General features: G+C 36.7%; 1 protein-coding gene across 1 annotated transcript in view; it reads right to left on the bottom strand.

Moving 5' to 3' along the window:
* LOC148045089 (serine/threonine-protein kinase Sgk1-like) overlaps nucleotides 1-13046 on the bottom strand; it is an 87475-nt gene that overhangs the window by 13816 nt on the left and 60613 nt on the right. The gene's annotated exons all lie outside the window — the stretch shown is intronic.

The raw sequence follows: 13046 nt of genomic DNA, 5'->3' as shown, positions 1-13046 counted from the left end.
TAGGCTTTGAAAAAGGAGGATCAGTTTGGCAGGGTGCTCTGAGGTGGAGGATGAAGTCTGCAACACAACTCGCTAAGCTGAGGCGGGTGACTTCCAGCCGCAAATCTCCATCCCCACCCCCACCCCCTCACACTATAAGACACGAGGAATTCCCTGTGTGGATTTTAGGCCTTGATGATTAAGTAAAATCTCCTGAATCTGTCACTTTGATTAGCATTGCACTCTCTACTTTGGACAAATCCTTTCCCATACATTTGCTATTTTCTATTAAGCAGCACTTTGGACTTGATTTCCAAAAGATACTTTATAGTGTATAGGGCTATGAATGGTGATGTATCATTCTGGGAAGAGCAGCGTCTGTATATACCTAAAGACAGGTGCTACTACCTTTGCACTTCTGTGCATCTAAAGCACTTTTTTGGAATCAAATCTGCTCAACTCTAATTTTCCCTTCCTTCCTTTTCTTCCTCCATCCCTTCTCTGATACTTTCCAGAGAAAGCAAAAAACAACAACCCCAAACTAGCTGAGTTATTGATAAGAAACATGGACAATAGTTACATTAGGCTAAACCAAAATCACCAAACATCTTTCAGATTTTCCAGAATATAAATTAGATAAAATACTGAACAAAGGAAGGAAAGTGAAAGTATAACAATTTTGGATTATTCAAGTAATGGAGTCTATTTCTTATTATAGACTTCAGGTGGAAATAGTGAGAAAACATTCCACATATTCAAACTGGAAATAAATGCATTACAGCTAAGTAGTAGCCAGCTCTCCCCATTCTCTTTGCTTTATTAATCATTCTGCATGATGAGAGATTCTAAAGAATGTGAAAACTTGCACAAATAAATCTAAACTGTTAATAATCTAACAGATTTTACTAAGAAAAAAAGTTATGTTGAGCATATTCATCTCTATTCTGGAATAAACATGGATAAGTAGTCAACTTACAACCATTCATTTAGCAATCATTCAAAAATTACAACAATACTGAAAAAAGTTACTTGCAACCAGTCCTCATGCTTAAGACCATCATTTGATCCCTATGGCCACATCAGTGGTAGGATTCAATTTTTTTACTATCGGTTCTGTGGGTGTGACTTGGTGGGCGTGGTGTGGCTTGATGGGCGTGGCTTGGTGTGCATAGCGGGGGAAGGTTACTGCAAAATCCCCATTCCCTCCCAAACAGCTGAGAGTCAGGAGGCAGAGAATAAATGGGGTGGGGCCAGTCAGAGGTGGTATTTACCGGTTCTCTGAACTACTCAAAATATCTGCTACTGGTTCTCCAGAACTGGTCAGAACCTGTTGAATATCACCTCTGGCCCACATGATCAAAATCTGGGCACTTGGCAACCAGCATGTATTTAGGACGGTTGCATCTTGGGCAGTGGTGAAATTCAATTTTTTTACTACCGGTTCTGTGGGCGTGGCTTGGTGGGCGTGTCAGGGGAAGAATATTGCAAAATTCCCTCCCCACTCTGGGACCAGCCAGAGGTGGTATTTGCTGGTTCTCTGGACTACTCAAAATTTCTGCTACCGGTTCTCCAGAACCTGTCAGAACCTGCTGAATTTCACCCCTGATCTCGGGGTCATATCACCATTCCCAGCTGGCTTCTGACAAGCCAAGTTAATGGGAGGAAGCCAGGTTTGCTTAACAATTATATGATTCACTTAACAACTGTAGTAATTCAATTAATTCAATTAAGCAGGACTGTAACTTTGTTGCTTGTATCCTTACGATTTATATTGATTTTGGTTGTTTCTTGATAGTAGGTTATTTGTACCCTATGACTATTATTAAGTGTTGTATCTTATGATTCTTGACGAATGTATCTTGTCTTTTTATGTACACTGAGAGCATATGCACCAAAGACAATTCTTTGTGTGTCCAATCACACTTGGCCAATAAAGAATTCTATTAACAACCATAGCAAAAAAGATTATTAAATCATGTACGACTCACTAAACAACTGCCTTGCTTTACAACATAAATTCTGGTTCCAATTATGGCCGTACTTTATCCAGTATATTGATAACTGTCATCATAAGTATACACCAGTGTAGCTTTGCCTTACCCCTACTTGCTATCACTGAAATAGAAATATCCTTTCCTCCTCTCCTAAAGTCCTGTTTCAAATGGAGAATTTGTTGATGGTGGACACATATATATACACACACACAGCCTTGAAGGCTCTCCACTAAAGTGAAAAAAATAAAATGCACAGTATTACTGGTATTGCGTTGGGAAAGGGTGATGGGGGATTTTTGTGGCTATTATGGAGCTGAGATTGAAGCTGGGTGGTTTTTGACTTGCAACAACTTATTTTCATTACTTCCATATTGTTAATATATTGCCTGGCAAAAAAGAAAAACTCAACACACAATCCTGTACTGTTCTTGTATGTAAACGTAGGGACATTACTTACAAATTATTGTGATGGAAGGGTGGATGGGTGATACTAAGAGGCAGTAGGTTACAACAGTATAAAACACCCTACAGTACTGAAACTAGAGTCTTATGTGCCAGGCTACCAGAACATGGTGTACATGGTCTCTGGGCCATGAACCCTCTACTCCAGCAATGAAGTAGATCTGCATTAAAGTGATTTGCAACCATCTCTCGGGTAGCTGTATGATAGCATTTTGTTATGTGTTACTCTAATACAGTTTAATGGAAATTCCAAGTAATATAGGAAACTCTGCTAGTATTTTTCTAACTTATCTTACCTGCAAAGTACTCCCCACTTCCCCCGCCCCATGCTACATTTGTTAGATTCTAACTGTTTAAATGTTCCTTTAACTGTACCTGAGGCCAATTCTTTTCTTTCCCCCAATTAGGAAATAAATGCTTAGGCTGCAGTGTACTGGATGTACTGATTGCTGCATTAATGCGATAGCCTTTTTAAAAAAAATAATAATGCAAAAGTAGTTATTACTACTGCAAAGATATTGCATCAGCATTGAAAGCAACAAGCTAGTACAAATAACTGGGAATTACATAAAATTATACCCTCTATCTACAAAAAAAATCATAGAGTTGGAAGGGGCCACTTAGGTCCAACCCATTCTTAGTGCCATATCCAAATTAAAGCTTATCAAATGACTATCCATACTCTGTTGGAAATAAACACGCACATGATTTAAAAAACCACCACTTCTGTCTCTCAGATTTGTGAGACTCTGCATTTCTTACTGTGTAGGGACTTTAGTCATTTAGTAATCTTATCTAAGAGACATATGTATAGCATCTTTCAACAGACACATCTGCAATTCGTGTGTCAGGACTTTTGGCAATTCCCATCACCAGCAGCCAATGGTTGAAGGTGATGAGAGTTGTAGTCCAGTATATCTTGAGAACATTGGATTGGAGATTGCTGTCCACCATATTTTCTAGTTGAAAAGTACCCACTTAGCAGCATTCATGCCAACAAGAAAAGATGGTAAAGACAAAGAAATGGGTTTATTAGTTTGCAAAGTATAAGAAAGTATTCATTAAACATTTAATCCACCATTATATAATAAAATATTTTAGTCTTATTTAAGACTCTGCTTTTCCTAGATTTGAATAAAAGGAAAAAATGCCAATCCAGGGGCTTCCATTTATTAATATCTAAATATTATACTGGTAGTCCTTGACTTAAAACTGGTTAGTCAGTACTATTCAAAGTTACAATGTGCCTCCCAGAGCTATATATGACCCATTTTCAAAGTTGCAACAGCCACACATACAACCCATAGTTACATGATAAGTTTTTATGAATAAGAATAAATATGAATAAGAACACAGGAAATGGGTACAAATAAATGAGGACATTAGGACTGGGACATTAGGCACACTGGTGCACTTATGCATGCCCCTACTGACCTCTTAGAAATGGGGTGAGGTCAACAGTAGACAGTTTAAGACTAAAGTTATGGGGGTTTGAGGACGTAACAACAGAGTCAGGTAATGCATTCCAGGCATTGACCACTATTGCTGAAATCGTATTTTGGTGTGGACAGGTTTACCATGAGTTTATCTATTGTGTGCTTGTGTATTATTGTGATTGAAGCTGAAGTAGTCCTTGACAGGTAGTAAAATTTTCTTCATGACTGTACCATCTCCTGAATTTTTGGAACATCTTCTACTTGAAATATTCCAGGATGTGATGATAAGTTTGCCCAGATAAGGGTTATTGTCGTAGGATAGTCATTTTGTTTTCTGGGATTGTTAATTCAATTTGCATTGCCAACAGGATTACAAGTCAACAATAGACCAATGGATAAGGAATAAGGAATGTACAGAACAGTTTTTACTGATCTTGTCAAAAGATTGCCAGAAACCTCAAACAGAATTGGCTGAAAGAATTCCGCTAAGCTGCTTTGAGGGCCACCATCCAGATAAACAACACTACCCAGACAAACACAAATCCATTATCTGTTTGATTTTACCTGATGCTAATCGTATGGCATGGTCAATGAAAAACTTTAATGTGGGATTATAGAGGCAGGATGAGGAGGGTTATTGGACAGAGTAATTCCTCTACATGGAAAATCATGTTTTTTCTCTGTTCTATGCTTAAAAGGGCTCTGAAAAATAACGATTTCCTATTTAGATACTTCCATTTTTTGGTTGTTCATTGAAAAGACCCTTGTAGAGTGAATTATCAAAGTCTACTGTGTCTATGTCACAAGTATTTGACATGGGATCCATGTAGTATCAATGTAGAATTATATAATTAATTAATTTATATAGTTGCTCATATCCCCCAAAGGAGACGCTGGGCAGTGTATAATAATAAAATTCAGCCCTGAAGCTTATAAATAAATTTAGACCATATGTATTCTTAATATGGATAGTAAATAGATATCTTTTCTTTCATTTATTTATTTATTTTTTCTTCTGTTTTATTATGTTTATTTTAATCAATATGTAGTCTGTAGATTCCTTTTTTCCATTATTTTTCCTATTTGTGCTGTAGTTATTTATATTCCACTCTTTAAAACGTTTTGTTTTAACAAAAGGGCTTGCGTATAATGCTACTGAATTCACAAAGATACACATGTTGAGTATAAGATAGTTTCAAATATATACTAAACATTAAACTTCTGTTATTTATAACAGACATAATAAGCAAAATCTTGATTAGCATCCATAGATCTGCTTGGAAATCATTTGTAATGTGATTAAGTGCATTCAGGTTGGTGTCAGTTCTTAGCAACCATACAGGTAGATTTTCTCCAGGAAGTTCTGTTTTCAAGTTGGTCCTTTAGCTCTTCCAACAGTGCATCTACTATCATTGTTATTGAACCTGTCCAACTTATTGCTGGCCATTCTCTTTCCTTCCATCTTTCCCAGCCCTATTGACCTCCAAAGAACTAGAACTTCATATAATGTGTTTGAAGTATAATTTGAGTCTGATTATCTGTGCTGTGAGTTGATTTGTTCTAGAATCCATATCCATTTTTCAAACCTTTCATAAGATTTAAGCCTCTGGCTGCTGGTTCCTCTATCTTCTGATAGGTGGAAGCTGTCCACCACTTCATTATCTTCTTAGCCCATTCTAAGGCTGGTTGCTGTGGCTATTTTTAATAATTCAATCTTTTTATATTTAATATTAATTCCATTTTTTAAAAAAGTGGGCTCCTTGACTTCCATTACTAGAGCTTGTAGAATAATTGAATTTTCAGCAATTAGAATAGCACATGTTACTGTTGTTTCATTTTGTCATTGTTTTAACACTCTTGCTTATAGTCTATTCTTGAATTCATTACATTTTTAAACTGTGTGCCCAGGTTTAAAAGGTAAAAAATGTTTTCATAGTTATTCTTAAGTGTCCTAGTTGAAATCAGACTTGTCTGTCTGATGTAAATAACAAAAGAAATGTTTTCAGCTTTATCTAAAACAAGATTACCTTAAAGTTGTTTTTAAATAACTCAGATCCTCTGTGTAACTCCCCCAGATAAGCATTCACAAAAACCCTTTGTAGCTATTCTGATAATCCTTGTTTTGTTATAAAAGCATAAAATATATTAAATTTTTGCTTTTGAGATATATACTTAGGCCCCCTGGGCTTTGACCTTTCTAAGGTCACACTGACAGAAGATCTGCAGTCACATCATATCAATGAGTGTTGACCCACTTATTTTTGGAATGTTTGCCTTTACATGTTGCAATCACAACTTGACAAGGCAATTCATAGTTCTCTACGGCAATTGCCTTGAATGCACCGAAAATTATGTTTTTTTAAAAAACCTCATATTCATAACTCTATGTTTATTAAAAATATGATCACATAAGTATCACAATTGGGTATGCATCGGTTAACACTGCTCTATTACTGGCAAGCTGTGTCAAAATGTGATGATGGCAGTACTACAGTCATGTCATAAAAATAGGATTAGGAACAATATTTAGACATCACTAATGCATTCATAGATCAAATTTCAGCCAAAAAAAAGAGGGAGGTGTGTCTATTTGCTAGGATAACTGGAGGAAATCACCATACCCAGAAGTAAAGAAAAATAATTTAAAGAGAATCTTAGTTCAGTAGTTCCGTTAGTAAACCGACAATTTATCAACAACAGGGTTATTTTAACATCTTGCTTCCAAAGATGATTTATCTTGTCTTTTTGAAATTCTTCCTGGATTCTCTACAGATTTAGAAGATGTTTTACTGTCAAGCTTCAGCCAGACAAGAGATCAATACCTTAAATAAGTTCACTTCAAGAGATTGCATGTTAAATATGAGTGTCTTAGAAAAATTATGTTTGTAGGATCTAATCTGAGTCAATTACCGGGACCAGAGATTTAATCTTGCCAGAGTCCGTTCTCAGGGTACTTCTCTCTCACATTCCAATAGAGAGAATTTCCCTGAGGATGGGCTCCAGCACGAGTCCGAAAGTTCAAAAGACTAAAGTTCTCTTCCTGGTGATTGACCCAGATTGGTGCAACATGATCCTGGGACACATATATTTGCCTTCATTCATAAATGTGTTTCTGTGTGCGGGCATATTCAGTAACTACTGTAAAAAATATGGATCTTATGCTTTAGCAGTCACTGAAGTTCTTGCAATTTTAGCTTCCTTAAGAGGTAAAGCATTTGAACAACATTGGATGATGATGATGATGATGATGATGATGATGATGATGATGATGATGATGATATCCTGCTCCTTCATAAATGTTCTTCACATTTAACTAGGAAAACATGAGCACCTTAAAATTGAATAATTCCATATTTCTTTATTAGTAGCTGTCACATTGATTCCTTTCTCTTCTTTTTATTTTGGATATACAGGTACTGTATTTTTTGGACTATAAGACACACTGGTGTATAAGATGCACCAAGATTTCAAAGAGGTAAGTCGTGGGGAAAAAAGGTTTCCTCATCAGCCCCTAGGAGCACTCTGCAGGCTTCGGCAGGGCTCAGGGAAGGCAAAAAGTTAGCCAAAACTGGGGCATTTTTCCCTTCCCCCAGTCCTGCTGAAGCTGCAGAGTGCTTTTGGTGGGTAGGGGATGGTAAAAGGCCCTTTTTTCGCCAAAACTGGGGCATTCTTCCCTTCCCCCAGTCCTGCTGAAGCTGCAGAGTGCTTCTGGGGGGGTAGGGGAAGGCAAAAATGGTCCTTTTTTCACCAAAACCGGGGCATTTTTCCCTTCCCCCAGGCCTGCTGAAGCTTGCAGAGTGCTTCTGACGGATAGGGGTAGGCAAAAATGGCCCAGTTTTTTCAAAAAACAGCCCGTTTTTCACAAAAAATGGGATGCGGAGGCAGGGCTTCGGGAGGCCAAAAATAGCTGTATTCGGTGTATAAGATGCACCCACATTTCCACACTCTTTTAGGGGGGAAAGATGTGTCTTATACTCCAAAAAATACGGTAGTATATTAATTCGACTTACAACCACAATTGAGCCAAGATTTATATTATTAAGCAAGATATTTGTTAAGTGAGTTTTGTCCCGTTTTACAATCTTTCTTGCTTCAGTTGTTAAGTGGATCCCTGAAGTTGATAAATTGGTAACATGGTTGTTAAGTGAATCTGACTTTGCTTGTCAGAAGATCGCAGAAGGTGATCACATGAGACCCTGGAACACTGCCACCATCATAAATATAAATCAGTTACCTTGCATCTAAATTTTGATGACATGATCATGGGGATGCTGCAAAGGTCGTAACTATGAAAAACTGTCATAAGTCACCTTTTTTCAGTGCCATTGTAGCTTTGAATGGTCACTAGATGGACTGTTGTAAGTTGAGAACAACCTTTCCTGGAACCCTTTTTATTATCATTCAGTATTCTCAGTTTTAAATGTTTACCTAATAATACCTTTCAATTCCAATCTACCTATGTGAACCCTCCCTTGATGACCATTAGTTTTGTTAGTCTGCATTGGCCTGTTGAAATCTTCACCAAGTAATTTATACACACACATAAACACACACACACACACACACACACAGAGAGAGAGAGAGAGAGAGAGAAAGCCTCTATAGCCCTCTCTTTTTTACATAAATCAATTTTTCTATTTCCGATATAACTTTTAGTATTGCTTTTTTAGGAACCCAACCCATCTTGATTTCCTTTTCACTTCAGCTTATTCTGTTAAAGAATCCAATTTACAGTTGTTTATTAAAATACAATTGTTTCACGTCCAGGATATTTAACTTTACCATCTTCAGTCTTTTTAAAATCTAAAACTCTAGCATTATAAGATCACTATCACCAGTGCTTCGGCTACTTCTCCTTCCTCAACTAAATCTTGCCTGCTTTTCAAGGATAATTGATCTTTTGGTTCCTCTTTATTGAAGGAGAAAGTTATCAACAAGACAAATCCAGAATTTTAGGAGGATTGCACTTTGCAGAATTTGTCTTCCAACTAGTATCTGAGTAATTCATGTACCGTATGTATCATATTTTTAAATGAATATAAAACGCCAAGTAATATTGTTCAGTAGAGGAAAAGTTAATCTTTTTTTCCAATCCTAGGGTCCAAAGCTATTGAGGCTTCCTTATTGAGGTTTCCTGATTGCTTATTTGTACCCTATAACTATCATTAAGTGCTATGCCTTAAGATTCTGGATGAATATATCTTGTCTTTTTATGTATACTGAGAGCATATGCACCAAAGACAAATTTCTGGTGTATCCAATCACACTTGGCCAATAAAGAATTCTGTTCTGTTCTGTTCTGTTCTGTTCTACTCTACTCTACTCTACTCTACTCTACTCTACTCTACTCTACTCTACTCTACTCTACTCTACTCTATTCTATTCTTACACTGGCTGTTTACATAACTAAAGAGCATATAGATTACCAACTCAACAAGTTTGGTTCTAAATCTCTAGTAAAAAGAGAGAGCTAAATACACCAAAATCAAGGCCAGAAAAAATATTTTCCATCTTTGTCTTAAAAATGTTATTCTTGAGCCATGTGAGTCCAATAAATTATTTAAAAAAAGGTTAACCTGGAGTAAAGAATTGCTTGAATATTGGGAAAGCCAAAGAAAATATGAAGAGTATTGGATGGCCTCCTGTAATAGTTCAATTTGGACATGGATTTATTAAAGAGATGAATGTCCAGAAACACCTCTAATATGTCTTTTTTTTTTAAAGGAAGTCTGTTTTATTAGATCTTTGTCCACTAAGGTGAATTCTTTGATGAAGAAAACAAAAATGTAGGAACAAGAAGCGCATCTTATTTTATGCAGATAAAAGGACAATAGATACTGTATTTCTTTTTGCATTTCAGGAGCCAAAAATACTTGCTGATCATTTCTGTTTAGATACTAGTTTAAATGATCCTTTCTCCACTGATCTACCACAGCATAATTTATACAATAATTAGCCATCATTTTCCGACATAGTTGTCTTCATATCTTACCTGGTGATGTCATGGATTAATCCTGGAGGAGGATTTTATAACTCAGCTAGTATCCTTCCAAATGTTATGATTTCCCAATTGAAAGATGTGGTTGGCGAAAAGTTAAAATGGCCAATGAGAAAAAAACTTTCATTCCTGCTAGACTTCAGTAGGACAGTTGATCTGCACTCGAAACTCAATCAATTCACATGATAGATGCATATAAAACATAGCCTACAATTGTGATGGCAAACCTATGGCATGTGTGCCAGAAGTGGCACACAGACCCATCTCTCTGGATGCGTGAGCTGTCGCCCATTGCTCTTCCGGGTTCTGGCATGCTGGCCAGCTGGTCTTGACGCATGCAGGAACATCAGAAACAAGAAGAACAGCCACCCAGTGCATATGTGCACACCAGGCAGCTACTCTTCCGATTTCCGGTGTGCATCTTCCAGTTTTTGTCAAGCATGAGCGCACGAAGACCAGCTACCTGGTGCATATCAGAAACTGGAAGATCATCTTCCTTGTACACGCATGTGCACTGGGCAGCTGCTCTTCCGGTTTCCAGCGTGTGCATGCGCAGAAACCAGAAGACCAGGTGGCCACCCACATTTGCATGCTGGAAACCGGAAGAGCAGCTGCCCAGCGCGCGCACGTGCGCCGGGCAGCTGCTCTTCCAGTTTCTGGTGCACACGCACGAACATGCACATAGGCTCCAGTTTTGGCACTTGGTGCCGAAAAGGTTCACCTACACTGGCCTATAACTATGGAAAACTAGATACCAGTAATATAAAGATTCTCTCTCCTTGTCCCAGTCTCCAATTATTTGCTGTGCTTCAACTAATCTAAGCATTCATAACATAAAAAGAACATTCCAGCCATGCCAGTGGGGATAAAAATACAATTTGGAGTGAAATTGTTGATCAATAGCTCAAGAACAAGAGGATCAATCCACTGATGGATTCAGGCAGTGTTTCTTTTCAATGTTGGAGTGGAAGAATTATAATCAACATTTTATCAAGGAGTCTAAGAAAGCATGTTCTTCTGGAGCCCAGAAAAACAGAAGCTGAATCTGTAATCTGTTGATTTATACACGGTAGAGTTTCTTTCAAGTTGAGCATAACTCTTGGTGAATACATGGAAAGGTTTAAGTTGTCTTCTTTTTAACAATATGGAATGTTTTTATGGGATTTTGTTTTTAAATTTTCCAGCTGATTTGTAACTCCAGGATTTCTTGATGATATCGCATCAAAGTTCTATTCAGATCTTACTCTGGTTTTTGAGATCAGCCAAGGATAGTGAAGAACTGTGTGGATATATCTTACTTCAGTTATACATGACATTAAAAGAATTCAGATGTGCAATTCAAAGATTTTTTTACTTGTAGAAATTTATACAGAAAAATGCACAAATATTGCTAAAATATGTGATGGGGTCATTTTCTTAAGATATTAGAATTATATGGATCATGACAATCAATTTCCATATTGAAAGTTGATTTCTGAACCCTAGACTCCCTAAATCCTCATTTTCATCTGGACATAAGAACTGCTTTCGAAGAACAAAAATGAAGACATTGAAATGAGAAAATCTAAAGCTTTGTATCAACATTGCATTTGATAAAAAATAGTATTACAAATTACTGTATCTGTTTTGCATCTGGCATTTAAGTATTACCATTGCACCAAAAAAATGCTTGTTCCCTATGGTAAGATGGGCGGCCAATAAATTTTATAAACAACAAACAAACAAATAATGTTTTCATGCATCAGGGGATTAGAAAATTGACATCATACTTAGTTTCAATTAATTAATCAATAGTGGAGTTCTTGGTGCTCTGTGAGCTTGGTTCTTTGCTTGAAGAAGTTTCATTACCCAACTGAGTAACATCATCTGCAAGCAAACAACCAAGATCAGAGAGCACCAGAAACTGTACAGTTGAACCCTGAGCTATATATGTATGTATGTACGTACGTATGTATGTATATGTATATATGTATGTGTGTGTGTATACATACATACAAATTATGTACAAATTATCAAGCTGCTAAAACTAATAACGTGCAAAAATAAAGATACCCTAATTTAGTTTAAATAACATGCAGAAGTATCAGTCATCATACTAAAAAAAATCCTACTAGCCTAGATGTATGGATCACTTCAGATCCAGTTACTGTTTTGCCTGCAATTTAATTCATTTTTAAAGGGAATTATCTGCCCTGTGAAAGACAGTCTCCCTGGGGACAATTTTTTTTAAAAAAACCAATTGCATCAAATACCTAAGGGTTTCTTATGAACAAAGCCTCAAGAATGTAAGGTTAACTTTTTTATTTAGATACAAATCACAGGAACCCATCCCCTTCAGCTCCTATCATCAAACACTCCAGTCCTTGAGACAATTGTTACACTTTTGAAAGAAAGAAAAAAACACCACAATGGAATTAGAAGCACCCAATAAACTAAATGGGCAATAACATATATTCTCAGATTGCCTAAAATTATTTTTAGTAGTATTGTGCTTTTGTAGCCTAAGAAGGTTTATCCAGTTTTCTCCATCTCTTTCCATGGCTGTTTTTGTTTTCAGATCTCCCCAAAGCAAACTATTGCAAACATTCCTAAGAACTCAATATTCCTTGCCAATTAGACATATGATTCCCTCTGCCATCAGGTTTGCCAAAATTCTCTGTATCCAAGTTGCATAAGCCAAAGTGTATAATAATTCTTCAAGCTACATTGTGATAGAAATACTGCATCGTTTTGCTTTTCTGCCATAAAATACACCAGATGACTAACAATATAAAATTCATAAAATAAAAACCCAGTGGAAAGAAAAGAGGCATGCATTTTAAAGGCAAATCTATTTGCTTTTACATAAACATCTGAGATCACAATCCAATTTAAACCTTTGAGAGGATTACTGTTGGAGGAGGTGAAGAAAAGGAACAAAAGAATCAGGGAATAAAGACAGAAAAAGTGAGAGACAGAATTGCTTTGAGGAGTGAGCAAACCTTAAGTGGCATTTAAGAATGACATGGATAATCCTGTTTTGAATAGTTGTTAACATATATAGTGTGGTGGGGGGAGGTATCTGTTTAAGCAGTGATATTAAGCATTCTGAGAAATTCTGAGTCACAATTCCAGTGGAATGTAACTTTTGTCATTCGGATTCTCAAGTATCATTTTGAGGTTATAGGCCTGAGGAAC

The sequence above is a fragment of the Thamnophis sirtalis genome, unplaced genomic scaffold (genome assembly GCF_051295495.1).
Source record: "Thamnophis sirtalis isolate CommonGarterSnake01/CBP01778 unplaced genomic scaffold, rThaSir2_p1.2 scaffold_6, whole genome shotgun sequence".
Classification (NCBI taxonomy): Eukaryota; Metazoa; Chordata; class Lepidosauria; order Squamata; family Natricidae; genus Thamnophis; species Thamnophis sirtalis.
This window is presented reverse-complemented; position numbering and strand designations above follow the sequence as displayed.